Source organism: Furipterus horrens, unplaced genomic scaffold (assembly GCF_987537825.1).
Source record: "Furipterus horrens unplaced genomic scaffold, mFurHor1.1.pri manual_scaffold_2, whole genome shotgun sequence".
Classification (NCBI taxonomy): domain Eukaryota; kingdom Metazoa; phylum Chordata; class Mammalia; order Chiroptera; family Furipteridae; genus Furipterus; species Furipterus horrens.
Window position 1 is genome coordinate 71,271,494 of NW_028327172.1, and position 8,681 is coordinate 71,280,174.

Genomic DNA, 8,681 nt, shown 5'->3' on the forward strand with positions numbered 1-8,681 from the left:
TGGGAGTGCAAATTGGTGCAGCCACTATGGAAAGCAGTATGGAGGGTCCTCAAAAAATTAAAAATAGTACTACCTTATGACCCAGCAATTTTATCCAAAGAAATTCAAAACACTGATTTGAAAAGATAGCACTGGCTTGTGTGGCTCAGTGGGTTAGGTGCTACCCTGTGAACTGAAAGGTCACCAGTTTGATCCCAGTTAGGGCACATGCCTGGGTTGCGGGCCAGGTCCCTGGTTGAGGGTGTGTGAGAGGCAACTGATTGATGTTTCCCTTGTAGATGTTTCTCTCCTTTTTCTCCCTCCCTTCCCCTCTCCCTAAAAAATAAATAAAATCTTTTTTAAAAAAAGATAAAAGAGGTATGCACCTCTATGTTCATTGCAGCATTATTTACAATAATCAAGATATGGAAGTAACCTAAGTGCCCATAGGTGGAAATTGGATAAAGATGTGGTACATACATGTGATGGAATATCACTCAGTCATAAAAAAAGAATGAAATCATACCATCTGTGACAACATGGATGGACCTATAGGGTATTGTGCTAAGTGAAATAAATCCATCAAAGAAAGACAAAGACCATGGGATTTCACTTATATGTGGAATCTAAAGAACAAAATAAATCAAAAACAGACTCATAGATATAAAGAACAAACTGATGGTTTCCAGATGAGAGGGAGGTTGGGGGCTGTGGGAAAAAGGTGAAGGATTAAGAAGTATAACTTGGTAGTTACAAAATAGTCACGGGGATGTAAAGTACACACAAGGAATATAGTCGATAATACTGTGATAACTATATGGTGTCAGATGGGTACTTGATTTATTGAGGGAATCACTTCATAAATTATATAAATTTCTAACTACTATGTTGTATACCTGAAACTAATGTAAAATAATACTGAATATCAACTGTAATTGAAAAAACATTTTTTAAAGAAACTGATTTTGGTTGCTAAAACTAAAGCTTACTACAAGGTTGGGAAGATATGCTGTCTTTGCTAGAATATTTTTGTTTTGTACTTGAAATGTAGTCAAGCTTCTTTACTTGGCTCTAATGTTCCTCTGCACATTTGTGACAGCTCAATCAAGAGAAGGTAACAATGTTTCTTATGTCCTCACCTTCCTTTCCATAGACCTATTTAAAGTACATACTGTCTTTTTCCCTCCTTTGTTGAGAACTTGCCTGCATTTACAAAACACCCAGCCCAAGTTTTCTTCCAGTTCTGATTCTTCCCACCCACCACTTCCCTTTCATCTTCACTTCCAGCTCCCTGACACAGCCATTTCCTTGTATTCAGCAGGGTCCCTTCTCATCAAATGCAGCTGATGCTGTGAAGGGAAGGAGGAAAGGAGAAAATGAAGGAGAGAATTGTGTATTGAATTGCTATTCCATGCCAGGCTAAAGAATATACATCTATGTTATCATTATTTAATTCTCAGGCAACACAGTAGAGTAAGCATTATTATTTTTTATATAGGTAAGGATTAAGCCTAAAATCACATGGCTAATAAATGGTAGAGCTGAGATTGAAATCTAATTCTATCTGAATCCAAATTCCATTCTTTCCTCATCACCACACTATTGCCCATAACTGAATCATGTCCTGACTTACAACTAAAAACACCTCTTTGAACAGGGACCATGTAGAAATGGAGGGCCATTTCCAAGGCAGAATGTGAGCTGGGTCTAAAGTTGGTGTCCAGCCCAGACAGGATGAATCCAGGAGGAGGGCTTTCTTTCGGAGAGAAACATTTCAGAGATCTACAAGGATTCATACTAAACAATGAGTGGTAAATATGATTGACCCATTGATCAAGTACTTGAGAATATTGAAAATATAAATGGCTACCGATTGGTTTAGATTAAATCTTTAATAGATGGTAGACCGGGAATAGGCTTCTACTGGGTGTAAGAACGGAGTCACTCAGAGAACCATCAAGACACAGTGAGCAGAAAGTTTATTTAGGAAATTAGCAAGCGGCCTGGGAGCCTTGCCGTGAGAGAATGGCTCTGACTCCAAACTTCTAAGAGGGAAGTGCCTTGCTTTTAAGGGGGAAGAAAAAAGGTATTATTGTGTTTATCTCGCAGCTGGCTGATCAAGGCCGAACGCAGTTTGATTTGGCACATTTTGCAGTCACGGGAAACTCCCTTCACAAAATATCGCTTTTTCCCAGGCAGCTGCAAGCATGTGGCGGGAGGGAGGAGGGCACGGGAACCAAGGCTGTCACTGGGATTCTCAGGATTGATTCAGTACTTTTAATCTGTCCATCAACCAAAAATCTATTTAATAGTGAGTTTCCACAGGAAGTGTTTCTATTTTTTGTTTTTTCCCCCCAAATCACATATATTAGTTTTTTTCTGATTATAAAAAGTTATAGGAAACCCCAAAATACTAAACAGCATAAAGAAAAAATATATGTAATACATAATATATACATATGCATGTATATATATTTGTGAATATAGCTACTATGTTCCTTTATGATAAATTATTACATGTGGACTTTTTGGACACAGAGTGTGGTCTTATTTAAAAACTTCGTAAAAACTGATAATTGCCTTACTGAACGGCTAAAGGACACGAATTAAAAAATGACAGACTGGAAATACAAATAGCTAATAAGCCTAAGATTTTATTAGTAATTAAATTAAACTTAAATGGCATACCATTTTTAACAATCAAAATAGTATTCTTACATTTCATATTGAGCACTAGCTATGTATCAGGCACTAAGCAAATGCCCCCACCCCCCAAAAAAACCCCACAATTGACATAACCTCATGGAACTTTTAGTCTAGAGGAAATATACCATTATTGAGCATTTTTTGCATGCTAGGATTGTGCTAAGTGCTTCATGAACATAATTTAACTACCACAGAATCTATGTGGTAATTATCTTCACTGAATTAGGAAGCAGATGCTCAGAGACTGACTAGCACATGACGTCACATGGCTCTACCGACTGAGGACTGAAACCCAGCTCTGAATGACTCCTCAAATTCCTCATCATTAGCTTCTGGGTGATGAGTTTTAAACCCTAAAAGTCATTGCAAGAAACATTTTACAATGTATTTCAAAAAATCAAATGAATGACTAGGTATGGTTTAGAGTACAATGATAGAGGTGCTTTCGTGTTGCTGGTGGGAGTATAAATAGATATATCCCTTTTGCAAGCCATCTGGCAAAATTATCACGAGCCCTCTAACATTTTCATCTAATTTACCTGGAATTCCATTTTTTTTTAGACTCTGCACTAAGGGGAGAATCAGAAATGTGTTCAAAGATTTATGTACAACTGACTGAATATTTGATTAAAAAATAGAACGTATGTGATATACTCTCTATATGTTACACACATAATGTGCTCTATATTAATATCAGGTTAAGTGATATAATTACAAAATGTCTGAAATTTGCTTCAAAATAACCTGGGCCAGGGGAGGGGAAATGGATTGGAGCTGGAGGACGGGTAAATGTGAGTTTATTATACCACATTTCTAAAATGTCTAAAAATATTTGTGCAAAATATGATTTTATCAAGAATTTATTATAGTGAAAAATATGTTGTGCTGTGGCATTCCATGAGACAAAAATATGCAGCCATTAAAAGGGATGTGTTTGAGGAAAAACGTAGGAACATGGCAAATGCTCTCAGAATAATGTAAGTAGGACACCAAACTGATAATATCTCATTTAAATTATTTGAAAAGATTTAAAGGAAGCACACCAAAATGCTAATAGCAGGATTGTGATGATTTTTATTATTTTGTTCTTTTGTGTTATTTCGCAAATACCATTTATACTTAGGAAAAAAGTAGTTTACAGTCCATCTTTACCTGTAACAGTTCCCTTATTGTTGTCACTGTCAGAGATGGGTCACTATTTTGATCAGCTAACTGAGCTGATGTAACCTGGGTGACAATTTTTGATTATACATTAGGAGATTATTGGCAGAGAGAAAATCGAACTGTTGGCTTTGTCAAATTACACCCTGTACTTCTACTACAGGACGTAGCCCATTGCATTTATCAGAGATATTTCCATTGTCAAGGATCAGTGGTGAAATTAATAGTTCTGCTTTGGTTCTGGGTGCTTTGGCATTTTTGTCTTAAAAAACAATTTTAGTAATTAAGTTTTCGTGCACGAAATATTTAGTGAGAGCCTGCTCTGTGTCAGGCACCATGCAAGGCTTGGTTTAAAAGATGAAAAGAGCAGAGTGCCTGCACCTGAGGGAGCTCAGGCTAATGGGACAGGTTGATGGGAACAGTTGCTGTGTGGTGTGAAAAAAGGCTGCGGGGGAGGCAAGCTCCGGCTGAACCAGCAGTCCCAGGCTGCGGGATCCACAGCCTTGCCAGAAGTTACTTGTTGCTGGGATCTTTTATTTGGCAATTAAATTTCTAGGTATACTATAAATGGTGCAGTCATTTTTTTCCTCACAATTTAGATTTTATTAATCTGCCTTAATTTCAGGTTTTTGATATTTTTAATGGTATTTTTTTCAAGTTTTAATTTCACTGGTTTAATATCATGAAATACAAGTACAAAACATTGTATGAGTATACTTTTTACTGCCTGGAGATGTAATAATATATCTGTGTTTTTACCAAAATCTGTTATTACCCTCTACTAGCCACTGTATTAATATTTTTCCATGGGTTTTTCTACTATTACCATGAGGTTTTATTGTGAACTTAAAAAGCTCACAAGTCTTTTCAACCACTGCAGAGTTATGTGTATCTTAATATTTCTAGTCAGCTTCCTTTGAGAACTACTGAGAAATACAAAATCACCTTAGCCAAGAGTTTTGAGTTTTGAGTAATTTTATCATTTTATGTTGGCTGAAATCTTCCTTATGTTGACATTGCAAAGAGACTTTGCACTTACAAAGGGTAAGAAAGAAATACTGTCTCAATAGCCCTCTTAAAGTTTGGAAAGGCAAATGACCATTTCCTGAAAAGTACAGAATATTATAATAAATAGTTATTGGCTAAGCAGTAATTAATGAAACTCCATTTACATAAGACAAGTAACTGTAACAGAGGAGCATGAAGCCCCACATGTACTAAAGAAAACAAGTTTGCAGATATTGAAACTGACTTTTCTTTCCTCTAAACTGGCTTAACCATATCAGGTGAGAGTAACATCAGCCAATAAAGAAAAAGTAAACTGTGCTAAAGCGCCCAGACTTCACCCTCCATAGGACACATCAGTTTTCAGCCATTTTAGCTAAGACTTTTGTATGACAAACAAACAAAAAAGAAATGATGGAAGCAACATTTACTTGGTTGGAAATGAGGAAAAGATGAAAATACTGCTATTTCCATAAAGTACTTGAAATTAATTTTGTTTTTATGAATAAATTAAAGGTGTTCATCTTTTTTAAAGTTTTAATTATCATTCTTAGCGTTAAAGATCATTCAAAGTTATGTTGACCTTTAAGGATAAACTTTGGAGTATTTACAAGAACATGTTTGGCAAACTGAACCACATTTTAATTCCCAGCATTATGCTTTGTTCTTGGTAGAATCATCTTTATTTCTTCTTTTTATGTTCCCATTATAAACTCTGGCCATCCTGACTTCAGTGGTAGTAAATTGATCCTGAAAAAAGTCAAGGTCTTCCTCAAGAGAATCACAATTCTTTGTGGCAGTCGATAAATTGTTTTCCAACAATGCCTGAACTTCATTAATATCATATTCAAACATTGCATTAGCCCTCAACCATAGACACACTTTATCAGTAGGAGGAACTGAAGCTTTGATATACAGGCTGTATGCCAGTCAGAATCTGGACTCCTGTGAATTGGTGGACTCTTCTGCATGTATTTTAGAATGACAAAGTCAGCTTAATTTCAGGAATCTGTCCTTTTAGCCTCCTTTTCTTTTGAGCAAGGTCGAGTTTCATACATTTATAATCTGGCATTGTTCATCCAGGTTAGTACTGTATCCACACCCTCATTCCCAGGCTGTTTCATGAAGGAATATACATCTTCCACAAATGGAGCCTCAAGACCCCATAGGGGGAGCTGCCGTGGTCTCTGCAGTCACTTCTAAGCTACTACTGTCTTTAACGGCCGGCATTTTGCAGAAGCCAGCGCCCGACTCCTTAGTGCTTTTTTTTTTTTTTTTTTAAATAGTCTGGTTGGTCAAGATCTGACTTTTACATTCAGATCCTTTGTGTTTACTTCATTGTGCAGTTTTTTTTTCCTCAGAGAGGCATGATCATATTTCAAACACCACAGATGTCCTCTGTTCCATTGCCTGCAAGCTGAAATTTATACTGTTAATTGCTAGAATTTATCTTTATCAGAGCATGAACTTTATAAAATAGAAGTTAATATAAAATTAACATGAGGAAAGACAACTATTTTTTTTTCTTGGTGCTCAAAACTAATGGCCTCAAGCGGTAATTCAAAAAAATCTTAAAGCTTTTTTCAAAACATTGTAAGATTGATGATAGCTATTGCTTACATCCTGTGAAAATGAATTGCAGATCCAGTAATACTTTCTAGAAATATCTTTTAACAAAAATTTCACTTGGTGTTGTTTAAAAAAACCCATTAATCATCATTCCTTTCTCAATAAGATGCAGTATTAATCAACTGGCTTAAATATGATGCTTAATTATCCTCTTTCTCTTTCTGAGGATCTGATTTGAAACAAGGCATACAGCAGAAATAAAAGAGAAATAGAAAAAAATAGCTCAATAGCAATTAAGAATATAGAATTACAACTGTTGCTAAGAATTATGACTCAACCTGTAGGATTTCAGAAGATCTCCTTGAAGCATTAATTTCATGGTTCTACCCATTAGAGGAACTGTATTGTCTTCTCTTTGCACCCTCAGAGATCTAATGGAAAATTCCTCATTTTAAGTGCTTAATGAGGAACAGAACCAGAAAATACAGTTTTCACAGAAAGTAGGTATCACATTGAGTTTAGAAGATGGAAGTTTATATAATTTTAAATGATTAAATTTTAGATATATCTCAGATCATACTAGATAGAAAAAGGAGTCTTCTGAATTAGATTTGTATCCTGGGTTGTCTGAATCCAGGTGCAATGTCACTGCCATGATACTGCCATTTCCCCTGTGTGAGGACTGTGTGAGGCTCTAGGAGGTAATATTAGGAATACGATCATTCCTGGCCTAGGAGAGCTGACAGTTTAGTGGGAATGACTAAAGCTGAGTCACAAATAGAGTACAACAAGGAAAGTGCAACATCAGGGAACAATCACATGTGATGGAAGCTCTTTTAAATGACTAGATCTGGGGACACTGACTCGGCTTGTTCTGGGGTTGTGGCAGTCGAGGGGATGAGGAGTCCCCACAGGAGAGACAATGATTGAGCTGGATCTTAAAGAATGAAGAAGATTTCTTCTGGCCCTGGGGTGGGAGAAGGCATGATTCTAGACAAAGATAATATCTTCAAATACATAGCATCATGAAATTGGTGGGCTGTGGGATGATCCCAAGATTCTAACCATGGTGAACAAGTGAACGAAAAGAGGAGCAAGTATAAGAAAGTGAAGGAAGAGTGGGATTTAATGAGTTTAGTTTGGAGCTTGCTGAACTTTGAGTGTACGGGGGTATTCCAGGTGAAAATGTCCATTCAACAGTTGAATATATAATATTGATCTGGAGCTTTCAACAAGAGTGGTAAGTAGAGATAACAGATCTTGGAGTCATTGGTGAGTGATGTTTCAACCAGTAGAAATGGCTGGGCTCATCCAGGGGAACACTTAACTCAGGAGGAGCAGATAATGGAGAATAGCATCCCAGAGCACCAACACTTAACTAGGAGTTCTGTGGTACAACTAATGCTACCATTTGTCTACATTATGTGTTAAATGGGCTGTTGTGAGTTGACCCAAGAACCATGCCACCATTTATAAAGCTATCTATGTAAAGTGCAAAGTAAGTTCAAGCAACTTAAAAGAATTTTGGAGCTATGAACTGTAAGTTGGAGCTTGGGTGTACTTCCTTTAACTTATCCTAACTATATCTTTTTACCTTATGGCTCCAGTGTACCAGAATTTGGAAACCAATTCCTAGCATCACCTGCCCACACACTTTGTGTTTTCATTGTGTTTGGGAATATCTTCAGTCATGCTTCATATTTCAGGTCTACTTGACTCATTTATAAGTTGAGTACGATGATATACTTTTGCCATTAATACAAACTTTGAGCAATTATTGTGTGCCTGGCACAGAGCTAATTGCTCTTTCTTGTCCTATGTCTGCCACTGTGATTGATACCAGAGAAGAATTGTGGCATATGGTAAGTTTTAAACTTTTCAGGAAACAATATTGGTGTCGTACCAGCAATTGCTTGTGGTACCAATAATGTTAATATGGAGAGATTGTCAGAAGCACCTCTTTCTAAGGCCTCTGTGTGATGTTGTTTTTCTAAAATTCTTCATCTAGTTTTTATTATAATATTTGTGAAGTGATTTATTATTTTTATTTTTTTGTTTCAAGTTCATTTGAAAGAGTTAAGCACTAAACTCTCTGTTCTCTGGTATGTTCAATACATGTGACTATTATTAGAGACAGAAATATGTATAATTATTATTTGGCATATACTGACTACACACAGTGTTCTTCGTTTTATTCAGAGGGCACAAAAGAAGGAGCTGCTTCATTCAATAGGAGTGGCTTTGTGTCTTCCCAAATTTTC

General features: G+C 36.4%; 1 pseudogene; it reads right to left on the bottom strand.

Annotated features, from left to right (window-relative positions):
• Window positions 1–5,505: 5,505 nt before the first annotated feature.
• On the bottom strand, window positions 5,506–6,081 carry LOC150018780 (prefoldin subunit 3 pseudogene; annotated as a pseudogene).
• Window positions 6,082–8,681: the final 2,600 nt, after the last annotated feature.